This window comes from Oenanthe melanoleuca, chromosome 7 (assembly GCF_029582105.1).
Source record: "Oenanthe melanoleuca isolate GR-GAL-2019-014 chromosome 7, OMel1.0, whole genome shotgun sequence".
Lineage (NCBI taxonomy): Eukaryota > Metazoa > Chordata > Aves > Passeriformes > Muscicapidae > Oenanthe > Oenanthe melanoleuca.
The window spans coordinates 3,470,340-3,493,164 of record NC_079341.1 but is presented as its reverse complement, the minus strand read 5'-3'; the positions used below and the strand labels follow the sequence as shown (position 1 = coordinate 3,493,164).

At 40.4% G+C, this 22,825-nt stretch overlaps 1 protein-coding gene across 3 annotated transcripts in view; it reads left to right on the top strand.

Annotated features, from left to right (window-relative positions):
- SPAG16 (sperm associated antigen 16) overlaps positions 1 to 22,825 on the top strand; it is a 347,846-nt gene that overhangs the window by 251,831 nt on the left and 73,190 nt on the right. The gene's annotated exons all lie outside the window — the stretch shown is intronic.

The following is a 22,825-nucleotide window of genomic DNA, read 5'->3' as shown; positions in this document are numbered from 1 at the left end:
CTCTCTGCAGTATCATTAAATAAGGTATTTGCATTTTCCAAGAGAGAAAAAAATGCATTGACACTGTCCATTTTTGGGCAGTTTCCCAAAGACAAGTATTGTATTTATGTGTGTAATTTGGAATAAGAGCTCATTTTTTTGTTCAGAAGGATTTGAAGACATTTCACATCTTAGTTTATGGTGTATAATGTTGGGTCATTTACTGCAGAACCACATCCCTGAATAAAGCAGTTGCAATATTTCTGCCAGATGGGAACTTCCCATTAGAAAGGTTATCAGCTTCAGCTAATCTAAATGGACACATTTTTCCATCATTTGGACAAAACCCAGAATTTTCTCTGCAGGAGTAACCACACAGCAGAGATATCAAATTGGGGTGGATGACCATGAGGAGGCAGAATGCAAAAGGATGGAATTCCAGCTGGCTGAGACACGCTGTACCTGCTGCAGGAGGGACAGAGTAGATAAAATATATCCAGTGTTTAACAGCCTGTTGGGGATGGGACATTGCCTCAGTCAGGACCTCTTCCCCTGGAGCAGCTTGGGTTGATTTTCCTTATCAAAACATGGCTCAGTTTCCAGCTGTGTCCCTCAGTCTCTCTGGCTGATGTTACACCACACAGTGTAAAATACTTGACTGCATTAATAGTCAGAGACACAAATTGTGCAGCTCTTACAGGTGGATTTAATTACTAGATTAGAGAGCCATGGTTGAGCAGGTTTTTTTCTTCTGCCCAATAATTATTTAAATTAAAGCTAATAATGATAGAAGAGGTTTATGAAAAGTTTGGCTGTATCAGCAAACGAGATTGAGGTCAAAGATAGGAAGGCCCCAGCTAATGGAAGAATTTGTTTTGCTTTCCTTTGTATTGTTTTCAACTAATTATCTTTGCAAATGTAGTGTAGACAAGCACATCTTACCTTTTGTTTTTAAGTGGTGTTACCTTTGTGGGTATGACATGCACCAGGTGGGAGGTGCTTCCCAAAGGAGGAATTTGTGAAATACTGGGGTTCTCCCCATGGCATTTTTTGGGATGGACCTTGCTGGCTCCAGTGATCCTAAATACCTGACCAGCATTGTTAGTTAAATAGCAGCCTAAAGCCATTTCCTGCTTTATCAGAGCCACACTCAGATAAATTAGTGACAAAAGTTGTGTATAAATCTTTCTGCTTTAGTTGCACTCTGCCTCAGCTTTTCTTTAGCTCAGCTTAAAGGTGGACTTTTCCATACTTGTGAATGAGCAGAAAATAACTACATTAGCAATTACCACTGCACTTCATGGGGATTTTCTGCTTTGTCCTGCTCTTTCTGAAACAAGCTCATGGTCTTTCAGTGAGAGGTAATGATGGAGCCACCTGGCACTCAGCCTACTGGGGATAGTGCTCTTCAATACTGTGTTTAATATCAGAATTTTTCTGATATCATACATAATTAACATTTCCTTTGAATGTCTGACCAGAGTTACTGTCCAAGGTAGACCACAGCATAACTGATTTTTAAACTAAATTCACTTTTACTTTTTTATGTGCAAGTTAACCAGCATCAACTCGTGCATATTGTGAAGCATTCATGCATCCCTGGAGCACCCTCTTGTCACCACCTTTTGTGTTTCCTGTTGCTGTTTAGAAAACGTAAATAAGATTAATAACAACCCAGCATTGCATATGTAAGAGAAGGTGCAGAAGATTCCAGCTTGTGTGCTCTGATGCATTTATTTATTATCACAGCACATTAAAACAAACAAACCAAACAAGCCCCACTTCACAGCAACAATCCAAAATGAAGAGCTCCCAGTAAGGCCAAGGGCAAGCAAATCATATTTGGAAAAATGTACTGCTTTATTTTGAGCTCTGGAGATACAGTGAGGTGTTAACATTTAACCTGCTTCCATCCAGGCTGGGATGTGTTGCTCTCAGCATGAACAAAAAAACCTTATCAAGCTTCTGACCATTCCCAAGGGCTATAGTGCATGACTTACTCTGAGGAAAAGCAGATTAAAATAATGTAAAAGCTGTAAATGAATGTGAAATTTGAGAAATGGCAGGATCAAGATTATCTTGTGATAGAAGTTGTTTATTTTAGGAGACAGCAATTCTAGGGATGCAGGAGACACATGGACAGTGAACAGATGGTACCACTGTCAGCCATGGTGGGGTCAGGGCAACTGCTCAGTGTTGCTCTCTAGAAGCAAGCTTCATTTGCTTAATTACACATCACATGACATCACCCAGCACCATCACCACAAGACAAACATTGGTCCAATGGGTGGCAATTGTTTGCTGTTCCTGTGCAGTTGTTTTTTGTGTCAAGTAGCAGAGATGAATTTTCATCTCTGTATTAGCCACCTTTTACAGAACACAGAATTATTGACAGGATTTCTGGGATATCATCTGTGAGGCATTTTCAATATTTGCACTTGACATTATTTGGGCTATTACTGATAATGTTAAAGCCAGAAGCAATCCCCACAGGGGTGGGAGCATGGAGATCAGAGCTCAGATGTTTAGAATTTCCACTGAGATTGAGACATCAGGTAAAGTTCCAAAATTACAGTTTTCACATCCTAATCTGGTAACAAAACTGGCAGATGTAGTCCTTGCAAATCAATCTTGCAGTGAGGTGCCCTCTCAACTTTCTCTTTGCTTTCCTCAATTTTGTTGGTGTATTGACTGCAAAGACAAGCTGGTGTTAAGGCAACAGAGCCAGGTGTCTGTCTTTGCTCCTTCTTTCCTCCTTTCCTTCACACTTTTGATTAATAAAAATTTTGATTGATACCCCTTAAGTGGCACTGAGGAGATAAAGCTTCATCTTGGTAGGGTGGAGAGTTTTCTAGGATGGAAGAGGCTGTTCTTTGCTGGATTTTGGAGTTAGTTTGAATCAGCAGTGGGTGCAGATCTCAGGAGGTGACTGTGGCCTCATAAAGAGAACTGGAGCAGGACAAGATCTTTACCCTTTGCCCCACTCATTTTGCAGCTCCTGGAACTTGCTTTTTGTATTTGTCTCCTTTTGATTACAGTTAAAGTCACACTTGATGGGAGAAGAATCATCTAGCACAGAATTTAGCAGTAATCTTTTTTAGAGACATCTGATTTTGTCCACATAGAGCAATTATGTGCTGACATTAATGTGTGCTTTTTCCCTATGCCTCCCATTTCTGACTCAAAAGCTTTTTTCATTACAACACTTTATTGCTCTGTGTTCTTTAATCTCCAAGGCAGATTACTTGATAACATCAATTGATTCCTTAGGGTGCTTTTCCCCTTGTGGCTCAATGCCTGAGTTCCTGCCTCAATTCTGACTGTATGTGCTGTCACAGGCAGTACAGCCTCAGCTTGGGTAATTTTTACTTGATTGAAGTTCTTGACAATTAACACAACCTTCTGATCACTGATTCTGGGTTTTGAAAGAAAACAAAACACAAAGAATTAAACAATTGTTTAACAAGTAAGTGCTTTTTCTCCCCTTCCCCCAGTCTTAGAATGAGCCAAACATCTTTCCTTCCCTTCCTGGCTTTTCTTGCCTTGTTTTTGCTCAATCATCCGAATTCCTTTGGTGCAGCAACAGGGGATGCAGGAGGAGCATAATTCTTTGGAATTGTCCTGGCACTTGCCTTTTCACTCAGACCACTCCCAGGTCTGGTTATTACTCAGTTCAGACTTGCTACAATGGTGTAACTCCTCCTGACAGGGCAGCAAGGTGACCAAGCTGTGGTTTTGGAGAACATCTTTCAAATCTTTGAAACGTTTCCTCTTTACATAGAGAACTGAGACTTATTTTGCTGCCTGCTTTGCTTCTCTTTCAGGCTTTTCTCAACATCACTTGTTCCTCTCCTTGTTCCCATCAGGAATTGCTTAATATCTATCTCTCTAGAACAATTTGCTCTGTTATGGTCAGCATTCCAAGATCTGTGTGTTTTCCCTGCATCCCTATGCACCCTGTTCTGCACAAACTAAGGATTCACATAGTCCATTCCTTTTAAATATAATTGACCCACATTCTCACAGATTTTGCTTAATGAGCACAAATGCAGCCACCTGCATATCTTAGTTTGCCATTTATTGTTTTGTAATCAGCACTTTTAGTTTGTCTTCACTTTCTTCTTGGCTTCAGCTCGTGTCCAAGTGCTGTGTCAGGGCTGTGTGTCTGATCTGTGTGTGCCTCCTCTGTCCCCTGCAGAATGTGGCCAAGTAATAGTCAGAGAAAACTCCTCTTCCTTCCTTCCTTCCAAAAGGGGATAGGGCTGAACACCAAAGTCAGACCTTTTTGTTCATGCTGGCAAGTTTCAAGCAGTGATGGCTCTCCATTTCTCCTTTGTCTTGTCCATGCCTCTCTTTTTCTATTTCTCTGCAGTCTAAACTTGAGTATCCCTTTATAAAACTCCTCTTTAAAGGATGTGATGCATGTTTGATCCATGTTGGAATGTGGATCCCTACTTTAATCTGTTGGGTGGGAGATAAACTTTCAGGTCCATTTGGTGACCTAGCTGTTTTTATACAAGCCAAAGATATTCAAAAGTAATACCTTGGATAGAAGGAGTACTGGTGGGCTTACTGGGAAGAAGATTTTGTCCTTTGTGCCTCAAGCTGAAATCCCTGCCTTGGCAGAGGAGATGCTGTTGCCCCAGCTGTGTGCTGTTTGACACTGCCCCAGTATTGATGTTCTGTCCCTAGGCAGCCCACCCAGCCCCTGTGTTTGCACTGGTGAATCCATCACTGGGCTCCCTGCAGAGATCCTGGCATGGTGTGAGCTGGTTTGCACAAGCCATGACCTATTTTCCAGCCCTGACCATGCTGCTTCTCCTGGGAAGTCAGATCAACAAGACATCCCTGTCAGCCTCTTTCCCTGAGGAGCATTTGACCATCCTTAATTACTCCTATGGTCAGCATGAGAATAAAAGGATGTGCTGGAAGACTGAATTATTCAACAGTAATTCCTTGTCTCATAATTCTCACTCCTCCCCTCTCTGCTGCTGTGTGCCATTTTTTCTCATTTGCAACATCTGTTTTCCTGACCATAAAAATCCTTTAATTTGGAGGCAATGGGCAGATTGGACTTACACAAATATGAGCTGATTGACAGAAAGTTTTGTCTCCTTGTTTCGTAGAGAATGGAACTATCACTCTCCTTATTTCTGACTGTTGCAGTTTGCCAAAGGGAAAAAGCTGGCAATGAATTTCCCCCCTTTGTTGATCAGGGGGAGAGTTGTGCTGTGCAGTATTTCTGTTGTGTCACGACCATTTTTCACTATGAGCAAACGCCAAAATATTTAAATATGCTGGAAGGGAAAGAAAAGGGATTCTTAAAATATATGGCTTTATTTTCAGTACAGACATAATTTAAAAAGTGTGAAATATTTGTCCTTTGGAAGGGAAAGGGAGGTGGCTTGGAACCTGTGTATTTTACATTTTTTTGCCCTGGTTGCAGATAGTGTTTTGTCTCTGGCTGTGTTTGCTGAGCTAATGAGGGTGGGGACTGTGCTACTGCAGGATTGCTTTGAGCACTGAGCACTTTGAAGAGATTAGCCCCATTGATATTCCCTTCATCTTTGTTAGAGGGGCATGCTTCCTTCCCTGGAGTGCCAGAAGATGGACAGCTATTTAATAGAGCCAGCCTTTCTCAAGTACAGGCTGTAGTCCTGAATATATTCCCATCTCCTTTGCCTGCAGATTCCCTACATAAAAACAGTGTTCTGGAAGCCAGGGCTGTTCCTCATTAGAGCAATATATTGACCTGATAGCGTGGTTTTTTTTGAGCACCTCAGGTTGACTGGGTTATTATCTGACTGGTTAAATGTTATTCTTCAAGGAGAAGCAACAGTTTCAGCAGTTCAGGCAGACAGCCAAAACATGGTGATGAGCAAATTGTTTGTTCCAAGAGTAAATGAAGGGAATGTCCACATGATTTTTTGCCATCCTTGTATTAAACTAACAGAAGCTGAAAATTGGAGCTTTATGCATCCCAAGTGGGGCATAACTGATCAAAATTTTGATTCTCCAGCAGCTATCCACAAACTGAATTAAAATGGCTTGCAAGAAGTTGGGTTTTTTCCTAATCGCTAGTCTTAAAATAATAATGTATTCAACATCTCATCTCTAGCATTTACTGCTTTTGTAACTTTACCAGGTTCATGGATTCTATTTTATATTTATTGTTTATATTAATTCCAGCTCACAGACTGCTGCAATTAGTACATTCCCCCTTTGGATGTGTTTACAGTGATAGAACAGAGCTCCTTACTTTCACTCAGACTGCACAGCTCCATCCCAAGCCTGGCTTAGATACAAGAGCTTCATCTCCTGATTAACTTGCTCTTGCAGACAGTCAGGGATGAAGGACCTCTGAAAGTCATCCCAGCTTTTCTTCCATGGAAGCTCCTCTTAAATATTGACAGGTCCTGTATTGTGAGTACAGCATCTCTATGTGGATCAATACTGCATTCAGCATTTATATCCTGTGATAAAAGAAAGGGATTTTTGAAATACTGGTTTAGTATTTGTGTGTCTTTTCTATGTGTTAAATATGGAAGGTGGAATGGCCATGGCATTCCCTGGCAAGGACTGGGTAGGTCAGGGAACAGCCATTTTCATCTTTGTCACTGCTGAAATTAAACAAAAATTCATCAGTAATCAAGAGTCATTAGTTAGCTGGGAGCTTTGTGGGCTGTGCTAGGAGTGGAGAAAACCCACCTAGCACAACAAAGAGCTGGGCAGTTTTGTTTAAGGGAAGCAAAGCCTGAGAGAGGAGAAAGGGTCCATAGGGGCTGGGATGCTTTGGATAAAAAAGGAATACTTGTGACTGCCTAAGTAACTCAAGTATGCTGTTTCCAACTTAAGGATAATTTAGGGAATTTGGTCTGTTCACCCATTTTCCCTCTTAAAAAGCAAAGTATTTAATATTTTGGATTAAAACTTGGAGATGAGATGTTAGTTCCATAAAAAAAATAATTGAAACTGTGCCAGTCTATGCTGAGGTTGAATAACACACTTTCAGTAACTCAAAACTTACCTTTTCAGCAAACTCTTTTTCCAATATTCGTTTTTAAAAGTAACCAAAGTCTAAAAGAAAATTATTCACCTCCAGATACCTGTGATTACCAAGAAGGTTTTGATTCCTTGAACAGCTCCTCCACTTGGTAAATGGAATATATTCATGAGCTAGGTCTTTTCAGAGCTTGGAAAGTGGCACCTCTTTTCAAGAAAGAGATCATCTTTGAATTAGAAGTATGCTATCCTTAGCCTTTTTTTATTTTTATTTTATTGACAAATTGTCACAGGAGCTAAAGTGCATAATCATCAATAACAAGTGATCCATGGGGCTATGCAAAATATATTGATTAACAATATAATCACCATACAGATGTCCTAGCAGTGCTTGTTATATTTTTTATGGGCCAGCCTGGGAGTCCTGCTTGCATTTCAAGGGGCAGGTGGAGGAAGGTGAGTGAGACAAAGTTCAGGGCATCTCTGCAGTTGCCTGGCAGCATCTTTGCTGAAAAGGGAAAAATGCCACCAATTGCTCCCACCACAGGATGTGCAGCCTCCTTTTGTCAAGCCTCCATGGGGACAAAGGAAACTCATTTCCTTGAAAGGGATTCGAAGCCTGAGACAAAATCCCCTTTTTGTCATGAATGCATGATTTTAATTTGTTTTTAAGGCTGTTCCACTACTAAGAAAATCCTGATTTAGATGCCTTTGAGGCATTTAACTTACACTTATGCAGAGCTATTCCTCAGAGAAAATTGGATGTAATTTTATGATTAGATAACTGACCTAGGAATGAGAGAGAGAGAAGGAGAGAGTGCAAAGCTTGCATTTCCACTTTGTCCAGATGGACATTCACTAGGAAACCTTCAAACTGCTCATAAATATTGCCTGTCCTTTTGTAAAGGCTCCCACCAGCAAGCCCATGGTCATTTCCTGGGCAGAAAGAGTTTCTGTATTGAAACTTTTGTGCAACTCAATAAAGTATTTTATTTCCCTTTCTTTCTCTGTGGCAAAATATTATACATAATAATGAATGGGAGAATAAACAAGAATAAACAAGGAAAGAAGTTCTAGAGACAGCTTCCAATGCCTGACTTGCATATTTGAGCTGTTTGTTTCTTTGGGGTTTTTTTCCTCTGGAATGGACTTCCTTAATTTCTTTGCTTGTTTTTCAACTCTTAAAAATACCTTTTATGTAGAGCTGTTATCTGTCTGAGTATCACATTCTCTTTAGGAGTAGGGTAAAATCTTATTTTCAGTCTCCCAAAGCTAAATTGAGTGAAAAAAGGAAATATCTTAATCCTTTTTTCCCTCCTTCTAGAACACCAAAGAGGTCATGATGACAGTGAATTCCTTAATGTTGGGTTTATGTCAAACATAATTTCTCCTTTGACATTTTATATTGCAAGTGACTATGTGTGCAATACCTCAGTGACCTGCTGCCAGGAGGTTAAAGTTACAAGAGTTGGGGCAACTGAGAGACTTTTTAAAGATAGTTTATTGCCTCATGGCATCATCAAAGGGTGAGACATTAAAGGTGTTACATCCCATGACATAATATCAGAAGCTGTCTAATTCCCTGTGACAATGCCTTTTGTTAGTTTTTTTAGCCAATTACATACTTTTACAGAACTTGGTAACATCTTTTTGCACTAATTATTAATTGTTTTACTTTTTTAAACCAATCACATACCACTTCACAAACTTACATTGATACATCTTTAACTTCCAACTCACTCTATAACAGGTTCTATTGCTAAACTTTAAAATCTTTTACTATCTTACTTAATGTATTGCTTTGCTTAAAACATATTTCTACTTAAACCACAAACTTAAATTCTTGTTTTATGTCTGTTTCACTTCACTGTCCTAATTCTCCAAGCTTTCTCCAGGGTCTTAGGTCAAACCTTAGGTCCTGAGAGCTCTCTGTGCTTGCATTTCCCACATCTCCCCTGCTCTCTTTGCAGAGCTGAAGGGTCTGTTTCATCTCCTGAATACATAAACCACTCCTCCTCTTTCTTCATTTGTTGCCCTTCTGTAAATCTAATTTTGGGCACTTCTTTTAAAAATGGAGAAGAGGGATGAGTCTGGTATGATGTTTTCAAGATGTTTAAATCAGGGTTTTAAACAGAGGCATAATGAGGTTGATTTTCTTCTCTAGCTTTTTGGGGTTTTCCCCCAGTCTTAAATCTTGACATTATAACAAGGTGATGTTTTCAAAGAAATATCCATGGTGGTTTGGAGATCTCTGTCCTGAATGATAAAGGCTAGTTTACTATCTGTCACTGTGTTTGTATAATTAAGAATAATTTTGTTTACTTGAATCATTTAATGTATATCAGAATTCAATTTTATCTGCCTTTTTATTATTTAATCCAGCATCTTGAGATTCTTCAATCATTCTGTGAAATGTGCTGTTGTCTTGAAAAACATGAATCACTTTATATCCTCAGTGTTCACCTTCACATCCTTGAAGAAAAAGAAGTTTTTGATGTGCTAACTAGCACAGATCCCAAAATAAATGTCACATTCTTCTGGTAATCTGTATTTTTCTCCCTATGTCCTACTGGAAAAATTCCATTTTCCCCCCTCCCAACTTTAGTCATCAAAATTGTTGGGAATTCAAGTATCTTATGTCAGCCAGGCCACCCTTACTCCTGTGCTTCTTGGCACCACCAAAGAGCCAATTTCTGATGTGTGCTCAGTGCTGTAAAAGCTGTGCTAACTCCTCACTGTGGTATTGCATTCCCCAGGCATCAGCTCAATTGTTCCTTGTCACACAGCTGAGTTTACTGGACCTGTACATAAATCCCAGGTACCAGCTGGCAGGTTCTCAGTGCTCAGACTTTTCAGAAGTTGCTGTCACATTTCCATCTTCCATTCCTCTGCTCCTTGGACCAGGTTAAGCAGCTGCTTCAGGAGCAGTTTCAGTTAATTCCATATTTAATGTTTGATTAAACTCCTGTTTGAATACTTTCTGCTTCTGGCAAATATTTAATCACCTCATTCTAAGATTTTGGACTTGTGTTTCCTGTTAAGAGCCCAAGCCAGCCTGTCCAGGTTTTGTCTCAGGAGTTACAAAGACAGTCAGCTCTCTGCACTGCTCTGCCTGGTGGGATTGCACCTGCTTGGGGATGGTTGGAATAATGCACAGGTGCCTTTGGAGTCCATCACAGAGGAGAGGATTTCAAATAGTGTTATATGGGTCACCTGGCTTGCTTTGCATGACCTCATCTTCAAAGGAATGAGTTAGCAATTCCTTCAAACAAAGACATCTGTCTATATAATAGAAAGTGTTTTGGTTGCTCAGCTGATGTGCATCTGAAGTTGGATGTTAAAATTAGGAGTTGAATTGTTATTAATACTGTCCTGGGAGTGCAAGGTTCACTGAATTTGAGAATTTTACTCTGCAGTCCATGTAAAAAAGAGGAACTTAAAACACAGTCTGTTAAACCCATTGCCTTCCCTGAGTTCCCTGCCAGAGCAGCAGTAGTAGTAGTAGTTGATAACAGCCTTTTATTCAGGATCATCCTTTTCTGTGTTCCAGACTGCAGTCCCATCTGTCTCCTCAAAATTCTGGTACACAATTATGTGTATTTGGCCAAACCTCTTTCCTTACCTCAGTGGAATTAGCCCTCTCCATTTTGTGTCCAGTATTGAGGGGTTTTATTTTCTACTGTGTATTCTTTTTCCTCCAATCCCATGCCCTAGCCAGTCATCCTGAGTGGCATTTGGACTGTACCTGGTAGCATAACAGGCATCTCTAAGTGACTGAAATTAATGATTAGTATTCTAGCTGTGCGTGCAAGCTAAGTTTAGGCACTGGCACAATTAGGAGTCATTGGCTGATGGACCAGCCAAATAATGGGCTTCATTTAAGCATGAATTCTGAGTCAGACCCCAAGCAGGGCAAATCTGTGCCAGTGCTGGCCTTGCTCAGCACTCTGGCTAAGGGGGCTCCTCCACCTTCTTCCCTGAGCAGCTCCAAATGCCAGGAATGAGTGAACAACCTGGCTTGAGAAACTCACAGCCTTCCTGTTCTAGCTCCTGCATCTGATGTGGAGTGGTTGAATCTGGGATTGCTGAGCCTTATGATGCAGGTATTGTGATTGATGTAATGTTCTGTTAATTTTTATTTATTAATTAACACAGTTATTTGAGTAAATTAGAGACAATTCTGATGCTTGTTGGGATATTGCAGGCATAGTAAACACAAGGTTATTGAGTATAATGAACAATTATTCCCTGGCAAATCAGAGCAAATCATAGGGAAAGAAAATGGGAACGGAAATCAATAAGAAGAACCAAGCCCATAGAAATTATTAAGCATCATCTCATTCAGAACCCCTCAGCTAATGTAAAGAAAGTGCTCTCCTGAAGTATTGCCCACAGCCTAACCTGTAGGTACACATGATGTTTGGAGAGAAGGCCAGCAGTGTTTGCTGGAAGTGCTGAGCATCCTCATGACATTGTGTACCTTGTGCAGCAGCTTCTCTGGGGCAGCCTTGGGCTTCCTGGGCCAAGGTGCAAGATGCCTTGTTGGTTCTTTGAAGGGAAGGAAGTCTGAGCCTGTAGCCTTCCCTTCCTGACTTCTGTGGAACTGCAGCGTGCTCTGGGTGGCTGTGTAGGGCATCTCCTGCCACCCTGCAGGGCACCCAGCTGGGAAGATACAGTCTGAACCTGCAGCAGGCTGCTCTGTCTGGTAGTGCTTGCTGAGCTCACTCATCCCAGCTCTGTGAAGTTTTCCAAACACAGCTTCACTGAGAGCCTTGAGAGTTTAAATCTCTGCATGTGCCTGCTGCTGGCTCGAGGGCTCCTGGGGCTGCCTGCTTCAAACTCCTGCACTAACCAGGGCTCTGGTACATATTTTATAATAATTCCTTTTAATTCCTTGCTCATTTGTTTTCTGTTGTTACTTTCCTTTTGCTGCTATAAAAGCTCTTCTGTTCTTACATATGATGTTCCCTTCTGTGATTTGTCCTGATGTTGTCTGCGATTATAAGTTTGAGTAGTACTGAGGTGAATGAATAATTCAGTGAATCCAAAACGACACAGACTGGGCTGCTCCATAGCTGAGGGCACAATCACACCCCTAACACAGAGCTGACATCCACCTTGTGTACAAGCACATGTGGATTATGTCCTGTGGCTCTGCTCAGTTTTGCTCTTAGCATCCATCTTCACAGTCTCTTTGGGCTCTTTGGAATGATGTACTAAAGGCTGGATGAGGAGGTTTTATTTCCACAAGTTTTATTTCTGGAAATTAGCCCACGGATGTGTGGGGCTGGTCTTTGTGTAAAGATTTGGCAGTGGCCAGCAGGATCCTGCCCCTGGGAAATGGTAGATCTCAGTTAAATTCCTTGTGTGTAGCCCCTTCAGATACTGAAAGGGGTCTGAGTTCTCCAAACAACCTTCTCTTCTGAATAGCCCCAAATTTCTCAGCCTGATTCCCTCTAGTCTGGGATTCAAGCTTTTCATGTCTTCTGTAGTCCTGGCCCAACAAAAGCAAAAATCACCTCAGTGATTTAAAAGCAGCAAACACAGCTCAGCCCATCTACTGCCACATGCATAATCAGTTTGGGTATTTCTAAGCAAAACAAATACTTCCAAAGGAGCTATTGTGAACAGATGGGCTACCATTCATAAAATAGGCAGTTCCCTCTTTAAGGGTTTTGTTGGAATAAAATGTATTGTTTCTATTGAGATTTAAACTGCAATTTGCTTCAATTATTTTTATATTTGGCCATTATATTGTGAGCATATGAAATGGGCAAAATGTTAAGAATAATTGAGCAGAGTGGTCCTGAATACCCTGGCAAGTCTGAAAAATCATATAGAAAAGAAAGCAGCTATCTGTGGAGCTGCCAATTCTACTTATATAAGCCCATCTATACCTGTTCTCTAAAGAAGAATACATCTTATGTGAAGAATTCCCACCAGATCCCTCAGAGATTTTATCATTCAAGAGTGCTCTTCCTGTTTGTGCTCTCTCTTTCCTTTATAAGAAACTATAGAATTAATGCTTTCAGTGTGGTCTCAGAGAACATTTGCAAGACAAATGCTGGACTGAGCATTAAAATTAAAAGAGTTTGTTCTCTTCTGATTTCATAATGAATACAAACAGTTGCAAGCCATGTGCACATACTCACAGTGGCTCAAAGTCTTGTCTCCTGTTTATCTTTCCCCTCCCACTTCTTTATTTTCACCTGGAGACCCTCAGACCATCTCTTGTCAAACCTAAGGTATAGGTTATTTTATATCTGATTGATCCTGTGGAAAGGCTGTTTGCAGAGTGCAAACTTATTTTATTGTAGAACTTATTTTTAAAATAGAAAGAGGAATTCAGGAGCTCCAAACTCTGTGTTTCCCTATGTCCCCCAGTGTCAGGAGTTCTGCAAAAGTAGAGCTAATGCTGTACATTTACATTCCCTGGCTGAAGTTCCATCCTCAGAACTACTTCAACAACAATATTGCCTGAATAATGTCAGATATAGGCATGTGGACTTTTTTGATCTTTTTATTAAATCCTGGTATCAAAGTGGATTTATCCACTCTCAAAGATAAGGTGGAGGGAGGCCAGCTTTTGAAGATCATTTGCATTTCTTTCATTTGGTGGCCTAATCTTCTTCCTACTCTATTGAACTTCAGTAAAATTGCTTTAGAATTCTTAGAACAACAAAAAAAATTCTCTAAAGAGTTCTAACTTTTGATTTAATTATCAAAGCATAAATTCTTTACATAAACTACAGTGACACAGCAAATAAAAAATAAAATGAGGTCAAGTCAAAATAGGAGCAAATTAAATTAGCCCCTTCAAAGAAATCTGGACTTGATTGCAAGTTTTGAATTACAGATTTAGAATGAGGGTGGGTTTTCTCCTTGTCAGCTTCTGTGGAACCAAAATTTGTAAATTCATCTCACTTCCAACAGTGACTTCCCAACCAGCTTTAGTGGTTCAGGTGCTTGGAAGAGTGCTGCTCTCTTCCCAGGCAGGTGATTCCATCCTGACCACCAAAACTTCCCACCACAGCATTTCCTCCTGGAGACTTTCCATGAACTTGCAGCCCTCATTGCCAAGGTAAAATCAGAATTTTGTGTCACTTGTAAGGATGAGCTTTTAACCTGATTTTTATTCCCTTTGTTGCAAGCAATGGCTAGCTGTGCTTCAGGTAAGTAAGAATTTCTTCCCAGTTTGAGTTGTCAGGCAGTGGAAGGAAAAGTTGGAGTGCCCATCCCTGGTGCTGCTCAAGGATCTCAGTGCTCTGGGCTGGGTGACAAGGTGGGGATCAGTCACAGATTGGGCTCCATGGCCTTGGAGAGCTTTTCCAACCTTACTGTTTCTAGGATTCTGGGATTTTACACAGATTTCTCTGTAGGCACTTGGGCACAGTATTTTTCATAGTATTCTTTGGGCATTGTATTCTTCAGCTGTTCAGCTGCAACAAAATACCTTTCCCAACCCATCCAGTGATTCTAGCAGTCCAAAGCACGGATTAAAGGAGAGGTTTATATTTAAGGAGAGATCACAGCTAAAGAAATTTAGAGTATTATGGGATTCTCTGTCAAGACCTTTGAAGATACCGTCTAAAACACTTTTTAAGTGCTTGGCTCTATCAGCTGTGGGGAGTTATCATCTCTATTTCCAAACAGGTAGCAGATAAGGCCTTAAAGGCTTGGAGAAATCCCAATTGTACAGTGAGTCAATTTATGGGGAAAATATCTCTGGGATCAGTAGTTAAAACTTTATTACAGATGGCTCAGATATTTGGCTTGATTTATTTTTTATATCTTCTGTAGTGACATGAGTGAATTGTCTACAGAAAGGCCACATCACACTTATTACAGAGTAAAGGGCATATTGGAGAGGGAGTTGCTTCTTCATGGCTCCAAAACATTTCTTCCATTTGCAGCAGAACAGAGAATACAGAAATAAAAGCAGCTTTTTTTTTAGGCTGTTCCAACAACTTATCAACACATTTATGCTTAGGATATGCATGAAGACAGTTTTAGACTTCAGACATGCCAAAGAAAATTGTTTCATCTGATGATTGTGTTTGATTTTATTTGATGCCTTCCTAAAGCTATCAAGCATTAATTTAAACCAAGCATAAATTTTAATCATGCAAGGCAAGGAGAAGGAAGATCTTAATGATTTTAGTTTGGTTATAGCTTAGCAAGTATGCCTGGAAATGAAAATTCCTTGTACCTTTTGGAAACTGAAAACTTTTATTTTACTGTGACACATTGAATATTTGCACTAGATATATATCTTAAGGAAAAAAACCCCCATATTTTCAAAGATTTCTTAAAATATTAAATAAAAAAATTCCTACAGCCTTTGTCACACTTTATTCACACTTCTGTGAGAAGGATGCATGGCATTCTTTTGTGAATATATACTTTATTTTAAATTAAAGTGAATAATGCACTTGGATTATAAGTGGGCTGCAGTGTTTATTTCTGATTTTATTTTCATGGTCTGTCTAAGACAGGCCATAATTCAGGATTATATTTTTTGAAGGACAGTGTTGCCTTCTAAGTTTTAGGTAACAGTGTAAAATTCATGAAAAAATAAAGCCATAACTGAGGAAATCCTCATTGTTTATACTTTACTTGTTTGAAATGAGATTAAATTTATGAAATGTTATTGAATTAGAGCTGATTAAAATATTTCTCTTGTATATACATGGCATAAACGAGAAGAATTGCAGAAATAATTTCTCAAAGTCTTTTCCAGTTTCTCTTGACATTTGATAGAGTTCTCTTGACTTTTGGATTGCTGTAGCTGGGTATCCTTGGATCAAGTCCATTCTCTATCTTGACCTTTTAAAAATATCTCTGTTTTAAAGTTGGTAGCATCAAATGCTGCAAAGGAAGGTAGGAAAAAGCTCACTGAATGCTTTTGGAGAGATCTACCCACTGGATATTCTTGGGGTTGACTGATGAGCTGATGCATGAAGGTGTATAAGGGATATAATTTTTTAACCAGTTGTATTTTTAGAAAGGAATAAAATGTTTGAATGGCATAATGAGACATTAATGGCTGGATCAGTTAATAAAATAAATGCCATGCTGTTATTCATGGTATGTTAAGAGTAAGAATCATTGACATTGTATGCATAAAACAGACACGAATAATGGCAGAAGCTATTAGGCTCTAACTTCAAAAATACCCAGCAATTATGAAACTTTAATTAACAATCTTAACTTACACATATATTTACATATTAATGGTCCTAAGTGGTAATTGTAATTGTCTCTCATCATTGCTTCCTTTGACCCTCATTTTTCAAATAAGAAATATGAAATTCCATTAAGTAACATTAATAGTAGAAAATTAATTTAAGGCAATATACCATCAATTAGCAAAGCCTTAACACATCCCACTATTTTCACTTGATGCTTACTTGTAGAGAAAGAAGTTAATTATTTTATGTATGTCTGAATTCGAGGATATCATCTTATGTACACATGATAGAAATGAGAAATAAATATATTAGATTTCCTGGCCTGGGTCCAGTAAAGCATCAAAATTCATGTTGACTTCTCCAGATTATTCACTTGTGGCTGGTGAAGGGCAAAGACAGAGCCAAGGCCAGTGCCAGGGTTTCTGACTGGGAAACCTTGCCCTTCTGCAGAGCTTATCTTGCACCTGGGCTACTTTGACTGGGGTTTTTCACTGTAACTAAATGTTCTCAGAAGGTAACCAGGTAATGAATGCCTGTGGTTTATCTCTGCACCTTCCCTCACAGAGGGGCTCTCCTGATCCATCCTCCTTCGTGGGGAATGACATCCCACAGCTGCTGGGTGTGATGGATCAAGATTAGGAAGCAGCATTTGCATCTGGCCAGTAGGTCTTTAGTCATCAAACTGACAAATGAAGCTAATGTAGAATAATAATGTGTGAACTTGCTTCCAAGTGCTGAGGACTAAAATACATTTTAGTCTTACATTTACACAGAGTGGAGCTCTCATAGGGAAAAAAGAAATTACAAAGGCCATTAAAAACTAAATGCCTCTTATTTGTCATGTCAGTGAGGCAATCATTATCTGTTACAGGACATTTATGGTTTCTTGGACTGCAAATGTTACTGTTGTCCATAAAAGTGAGAATGCTTATTGTTATTTCTTTAAATGCCAGCCATGTAAATAATGTCTTTGGGGGTTTTTCAAAGGCAGTGTATATTTGCATTCTTCGAAAAGCATTCTATTTGTGAGAACTGGTTAATCAGAGAATCACAGAATGGTTTGGTTGGGAAAGGACCTTAAAGATCATCCAGCTCCACTCTTTGCCATGGGCAGGGACACCTCCCACTTGTGAGGTTCTTGACTCTGGTGCTCAACTCTGGAGCTCTTAGGCTCCTACTCTGAGCTCTTGGCTCCTGCTTCGTCAGGTAATCTTAAATAGGCAAAGCAGCTCATAGTTTAAAAAGTTATTTATTACAGAGCACATCAGTCTCAAAAGGCAAGCAGATAAGCAATGGCAAATGCAGTGGCAATAAGCCAATGTCTAGAAGCCAGAATGGCTAAAGGCCCCAACTCTCCCCAGTACAAACTCTTATATAGGATTTTTCCAACAAGCTGAGATGCAAACTTGGACCACCACTCCTTAACCTATTAGAATTCTAGTTTCTTAGCACACCAGGTTACGTATAAACTACACATACAACCTATCTTTTTCTATCTAAAAATGTGAGCAATATTCTTACTAGAGCTCTATTATGTCTATGTACTGTCTACAACCATGGTCCTGGAGCCTCTTACTGAAAACAACAGTATGTTTCTCAACCTTCATTAGAACTCACACTGCTACTGTGGAATCTAAATCTTTCACTCACTAAAAGCATTAGAACTCACCCTAAAACTTACTAACTTACTTCTACTCCTATTTTATGTGTGAGTGGCTTAACGTGCTTCAATCCATCCAAAGGCTTTAATTCAATCCTGCACTCTGATTTCTCTCTGGAGAATTCAGAGATCCCTGGCTCACTGACTCCAACACCACTATCCCAGGTTGCTCCAAGCCCCATCCAACCTGGCCTCAGGCACTTCCAGGGATCCAGGGGCAGCCACAGCTTCTCTGGGCACCCAGTGCCAGGGCCTCACCTCCCTCTCAGAGAAGAATTCCTTCCCAATACCCAACTTACATCTTGTGTCTTGCTATGCTGTTACCTATAGAACATATTGTAAAGATAGTTTGAAGAATAATTTTCTCCCCTTTTCCTATGAATTTCCCCTGGTTATCTATGGAAATGTCAGACTGGGAGAGATTTTGGCTCTGTGAGGTGTGTGTGATAGCCCAGTAAGTGTAACCTGGAATTACCTCTGACAGAAGCTTCAAATCTTCATGCTTGCAGGTTGTAAAGATGAGTTATGCATGAGTACAGTCAGAGTGCTGGCATCAATAACAGGCTAACTTGGTAGAGTTTCAAGGTGTAATTAATAAATTCCTGTGTGGGAATTAGCTGCTCCATAGCCTGAGAGGTGTCTGGGAGCTGAGGATGCCACGCTCTCCTGCTCTGCAAGTGTGTGAGAGCTCCATAAACAATGTCCTTGTGAGCTCTGAGGTTTCTCAGTTCTGTTTGTAGGAGGATTTTGGTTTTCCTCTGCTGGATGCTAATTAATTCAGATTCCATTGTCCTTTGAAAAATCTCGGAATCCTGTTTGTGGCTGTGATTTAAACTGGCTGTAATCAACAGATTGATTGGTGAAAAGAATACCAGGTAGCAAGATTAGTTCAACCTAATGAGCCAAGGGATGGCTGCTGCCACCCTGAATGATGGCAACGTGCAGGGAATACAGCAAGGGCAGCAAAGATTTCCTCTACTTTGGAGCATGTAACATGTCCAGAATTACCCCCACTGGGTGGAAAGTTGAGGAAAACCAGAGGCAGACTAAAGGAAGTTTGCTCCCAGCTTTTATCTTTACATGCAGATCTAGAAGCCACAATGAATTACAGTTATCCATTGAAATAGCTCCGGGTACACAACAAGCAGAAGAATGGTGTGACTGTCAGTGCAAGGCTCTGCAACATTATTCATAGTGACTTAGAGGCAATTAACCTGACTTCACTCAACTGAGTTTTCAGGGAGGAAATAAATAGCCCAACTTCAGAGTGAGAGTTTCTGATTGTTTTTCATATATTGCATATTCACTGTGGAAAGTATTTGCACATTAAAGATAGCTGTAAAACATTAAATTAGGAAAATAGGCTGTATACATGAGGGAAAATTTAAAGTAAATTTAGCCTGTCAAGTCACAGTCACAGCCCCTTACCTGGATCCTACTGAATTCTTTTGAAACCTTTTGGGGATGCTGTTTCTTCAGCAAAGGGAGCATAGGTGCCTCTGTGTCAGACAGGTGAGAAACAGGGGAGCAGAACAGGGTAGAGCTGCTGCTCTTCCTCTTCATGGAGAGAGCAAAAGCAGGGTCTGGGCAAAAGGACAGAGAGCTGAAGATTTAGGAAAAAAAACAGGGACCAACACAGAATCAACAGAATCCATAAGAAGAATTGGGCAAAGACATTTCTGTAGGGGGACATGGCAGTATTTATTGACTTACAGGAAAGCAAAGTAATACAGGGCCTGAAATGGATTGTGTTAGGAAAGGGGGTGTATCGATTGTGGGGGAGTCAGCAATTGATGCTGGAAGAAGGGAATTTGCATGTACAGCCATAGCATGCCCAAATAAACCATGTTTGCAGGCAGCAGCAGGCACTTGGAGTATGCAAATGTGAGTCTGCATTTACATGGGCGAGTGTTCTGCACCCAGCAAATCTCTGAGTCAATTTTGCAGGTTCATTTTGTGCCTCTGCTGGTACAAAACTCTGTTGGGAAGAGCATGGCTGAGGAGAGAGCAGTGAGGGGGATCCTTATGTGGCTGAAAACAAGGAACATACTGTAATTATGCTAAAGCCAAGCATTACAAGCAGGAAATGCAAAGTTATGTTTACTATTAAAAGAGACCCAGGCATGTTAATTGGTGGAAATTAGCAGTTTATGGCATCTAAAAAAATATGCACTGATGTAAAATTCTGCTGTAAAATTACAATTAAGACCTTCTCCTGTTTGTGGCCTGGAATTAGTGGAATTTTTAAAGATGCTTTTTCTCTATATGATGCCACTTCAGTGAAGGAAGTGATGCTCAGGCTGCATTTAGAACTTGACAGGAGTGGCCCAGAGCAGAGGGATTATGATGATGAACTTGGTCTCTGCATTTTTCTTTGCTCAAGATTTGAGGGCTGATCATTTGTTGTGTTGATTTCTATCTTTTAACCTTTACATTTCATTGTTTTCTCTATGTTTGAGTGTAAAACAATGCAACAGGTTTAAGTATAGGAATTAAGAGAAACTGAACTGAGGATAGAACTGTTAGAACTCAACTCTGTCACTATTTTCCCCCTTCATTTGCTTAAAAAAAAAGTAATTCAAATTTCAGTTGAGATACTTAGTTCTCTATTAGGTAAATCCTCAATCCCTTACATAGCTTTTTGTGTTTTTACCTTAAGGTGAAAAGCAATTTCACTATCAGCCCTTTGTTGAAGTTATTAGTGTTCAAGACCATGAGGTATATGTTAAGTGTTCTTCAACTTTTCCAGACATTTATTCCAGAAAATGCAACAAAAGTGGTATTTTTTTTTCTTTTTTAACCATTAAAGGAGAAACACAGACACATTTTTGTTCTTACTTCTCTTTGTGACATAGTTATCATAATGTCAACTGGAAGAATGACTTCTTCTGCATTTAGTTCTAATAAAACCATGGCACTTGAACCTTTCTCTAGAAGGTACTATCTGAAGGAGCTGAAAAGAAAACTGGTATCTTGCTTGTAGGAAGACTTAAAAATATGATCATTTATCATGCTATAGATATGGAAATATTCATGTTGGAATAAGTAATAGAAAATTAATAAGTATAAGAATGCTTAATATTAATTTATGTTTTTAAATTTGGAGTTGGATGTATAACTATAATTTCTCATCAGTGGAGCTTCATTCCTAAGGTATTCCCTGGGCTGGATGCATGTTGTGCTGTGTGCTATGAGCAAAGTTAGAAGGCTGCTTTTCCTTGCTCAGTTTGGAAGGGTCAGCTCTCAGCTCTGGGATCCCAGCTGGAGCTCCATGGACAGCTCTGGCAGAAGTTCACAGTGCTGCTCCAAGGGATGGACACTCCTCTCCTCATCCCTGTTCCTGCCAGGGATGGAGTGCATCTGCTTTGGGAGGCAGAGCAGGGAACCACTTCAGAGAAATGGAAGTTACTTTTCAGCTGTGTTTGTTTCCCACTTCAGCTCTCAGCGCAGTCACAGAGATGTCTGAGCTGGCAGGAAGGAGCGGAGCAGCAACGCGTTCCGGGGAGTGGGAAGGAGAGCAGAGCCAGCACTTGTGCTGGCAGCATGCTTGCTGCTGGGATAAATAAACTGGAAATTGCACCCTCCGAGGTGGCTGTGCAGCCATTGGCAGCAGAGTCTGACAAGAAAGGGAAGTTCAGTGGCTGCTTATAACTGCAGGAGATTCTGCACTCCTGTTTCCTCTGCTCCCCTGGGAGCTCGTGGTGTTTCCCTTCCGCCTCCTCGAGCTGTCTCTGCTCTTAGCTGACATCTCAATGAAGCTCAGGGAGCTAATTCTACAGAAAACTAGCCTTACAAAAAAAAAGCTGTGTGTGGGGCATGCTTATGTTCCTCTGCTTTTGGCTCCCTAAGCATGGATGTGATGTAAGAGAAGGGGCAGGAGCAGGGGGGGTGAGGTGGATGGGCACTGCCTGTTGGATGAGCTTAAAGGCTGTGCTGTGTCACCTGACAGCAGCCATAGCCAGGGGAAACAATTTGAGTTGAACATATAAACTGGAAAATGATGAACAGATGATGCTAAATTCAGGAATCAACTGTAGGGTAAGGCAGGGGTTTCCTGAGGATGTTCAGTGTGAAGCCTCCCACTGAAATGGTGAAGAGTTCCAGCATCTTCTCCCCATAGGCTTTTTTGAAAAGTTGAGATTAAACTCTTTAACTCTTTTAATATAACTGCTAAAACCTTAATAACACACTATGTGTTTGGCATGAAACTCTGGCCTCCCTAAAGACAAAACTGAGGGTTTAACTTCTCCGAGAGCAGCATTTACTGTGCTGGCTTTGAGGAATCCATCGGGTCTCTGCACGCTGTGAGGCTCAGATGTATTTCAGAAGAAAACTCCACAGCTTCCATTAGAGCAAACTGAGTGTGTTTAGCACTCTCCATGAAATCAGAATCACACTTCTGCAATAACAAATGCAGGATGTCAATTGGTTTAATGGACAATAAGAGGTAACGCTTTCAATTGTGAGCCTTTAGGAATCCAATTATTTCTATTAATATGCTTGCATTAAAAAGCCATATTTCAGTGCTGTCCCATGCCTTGCTTGTCTCACTGCCTGTTATCAAACTGAAGCCTTTAAAATCTCCTGTTTGCATTTTAATTGGCTTTGGGAATAAGTAGGAAGAGAATAATGGAAATAAGTGGCAAAACTGCAGTAATGCTTTTGAGAAGCTGGGAGCATATAACAGGCATGTAACACACTCCTTCTCACTGCCTAACCCCCTGCTTCTGGTATATTCATGTCTGAGGCAGCTGAATCCTTCTCATCTCATCATTTAAATGAGGGGGAAGCTGCTTTTTTAATTCTGGATGTTCTCTATGCATGTCTCGGTGCTAATGTCACAGTTGGAGTCTGGAATTACAGTCACCCAGCCCTGCCTGTATTCCAAACCAGCGTGCTAAAGTGCAGAATTTAATTAACATCAAGCCAGAAGACTGGAGGTGACAGCAGAAGGAAGCTGCTGGCAGGGGTGAGGCCATCAGGGCTAAGCAGA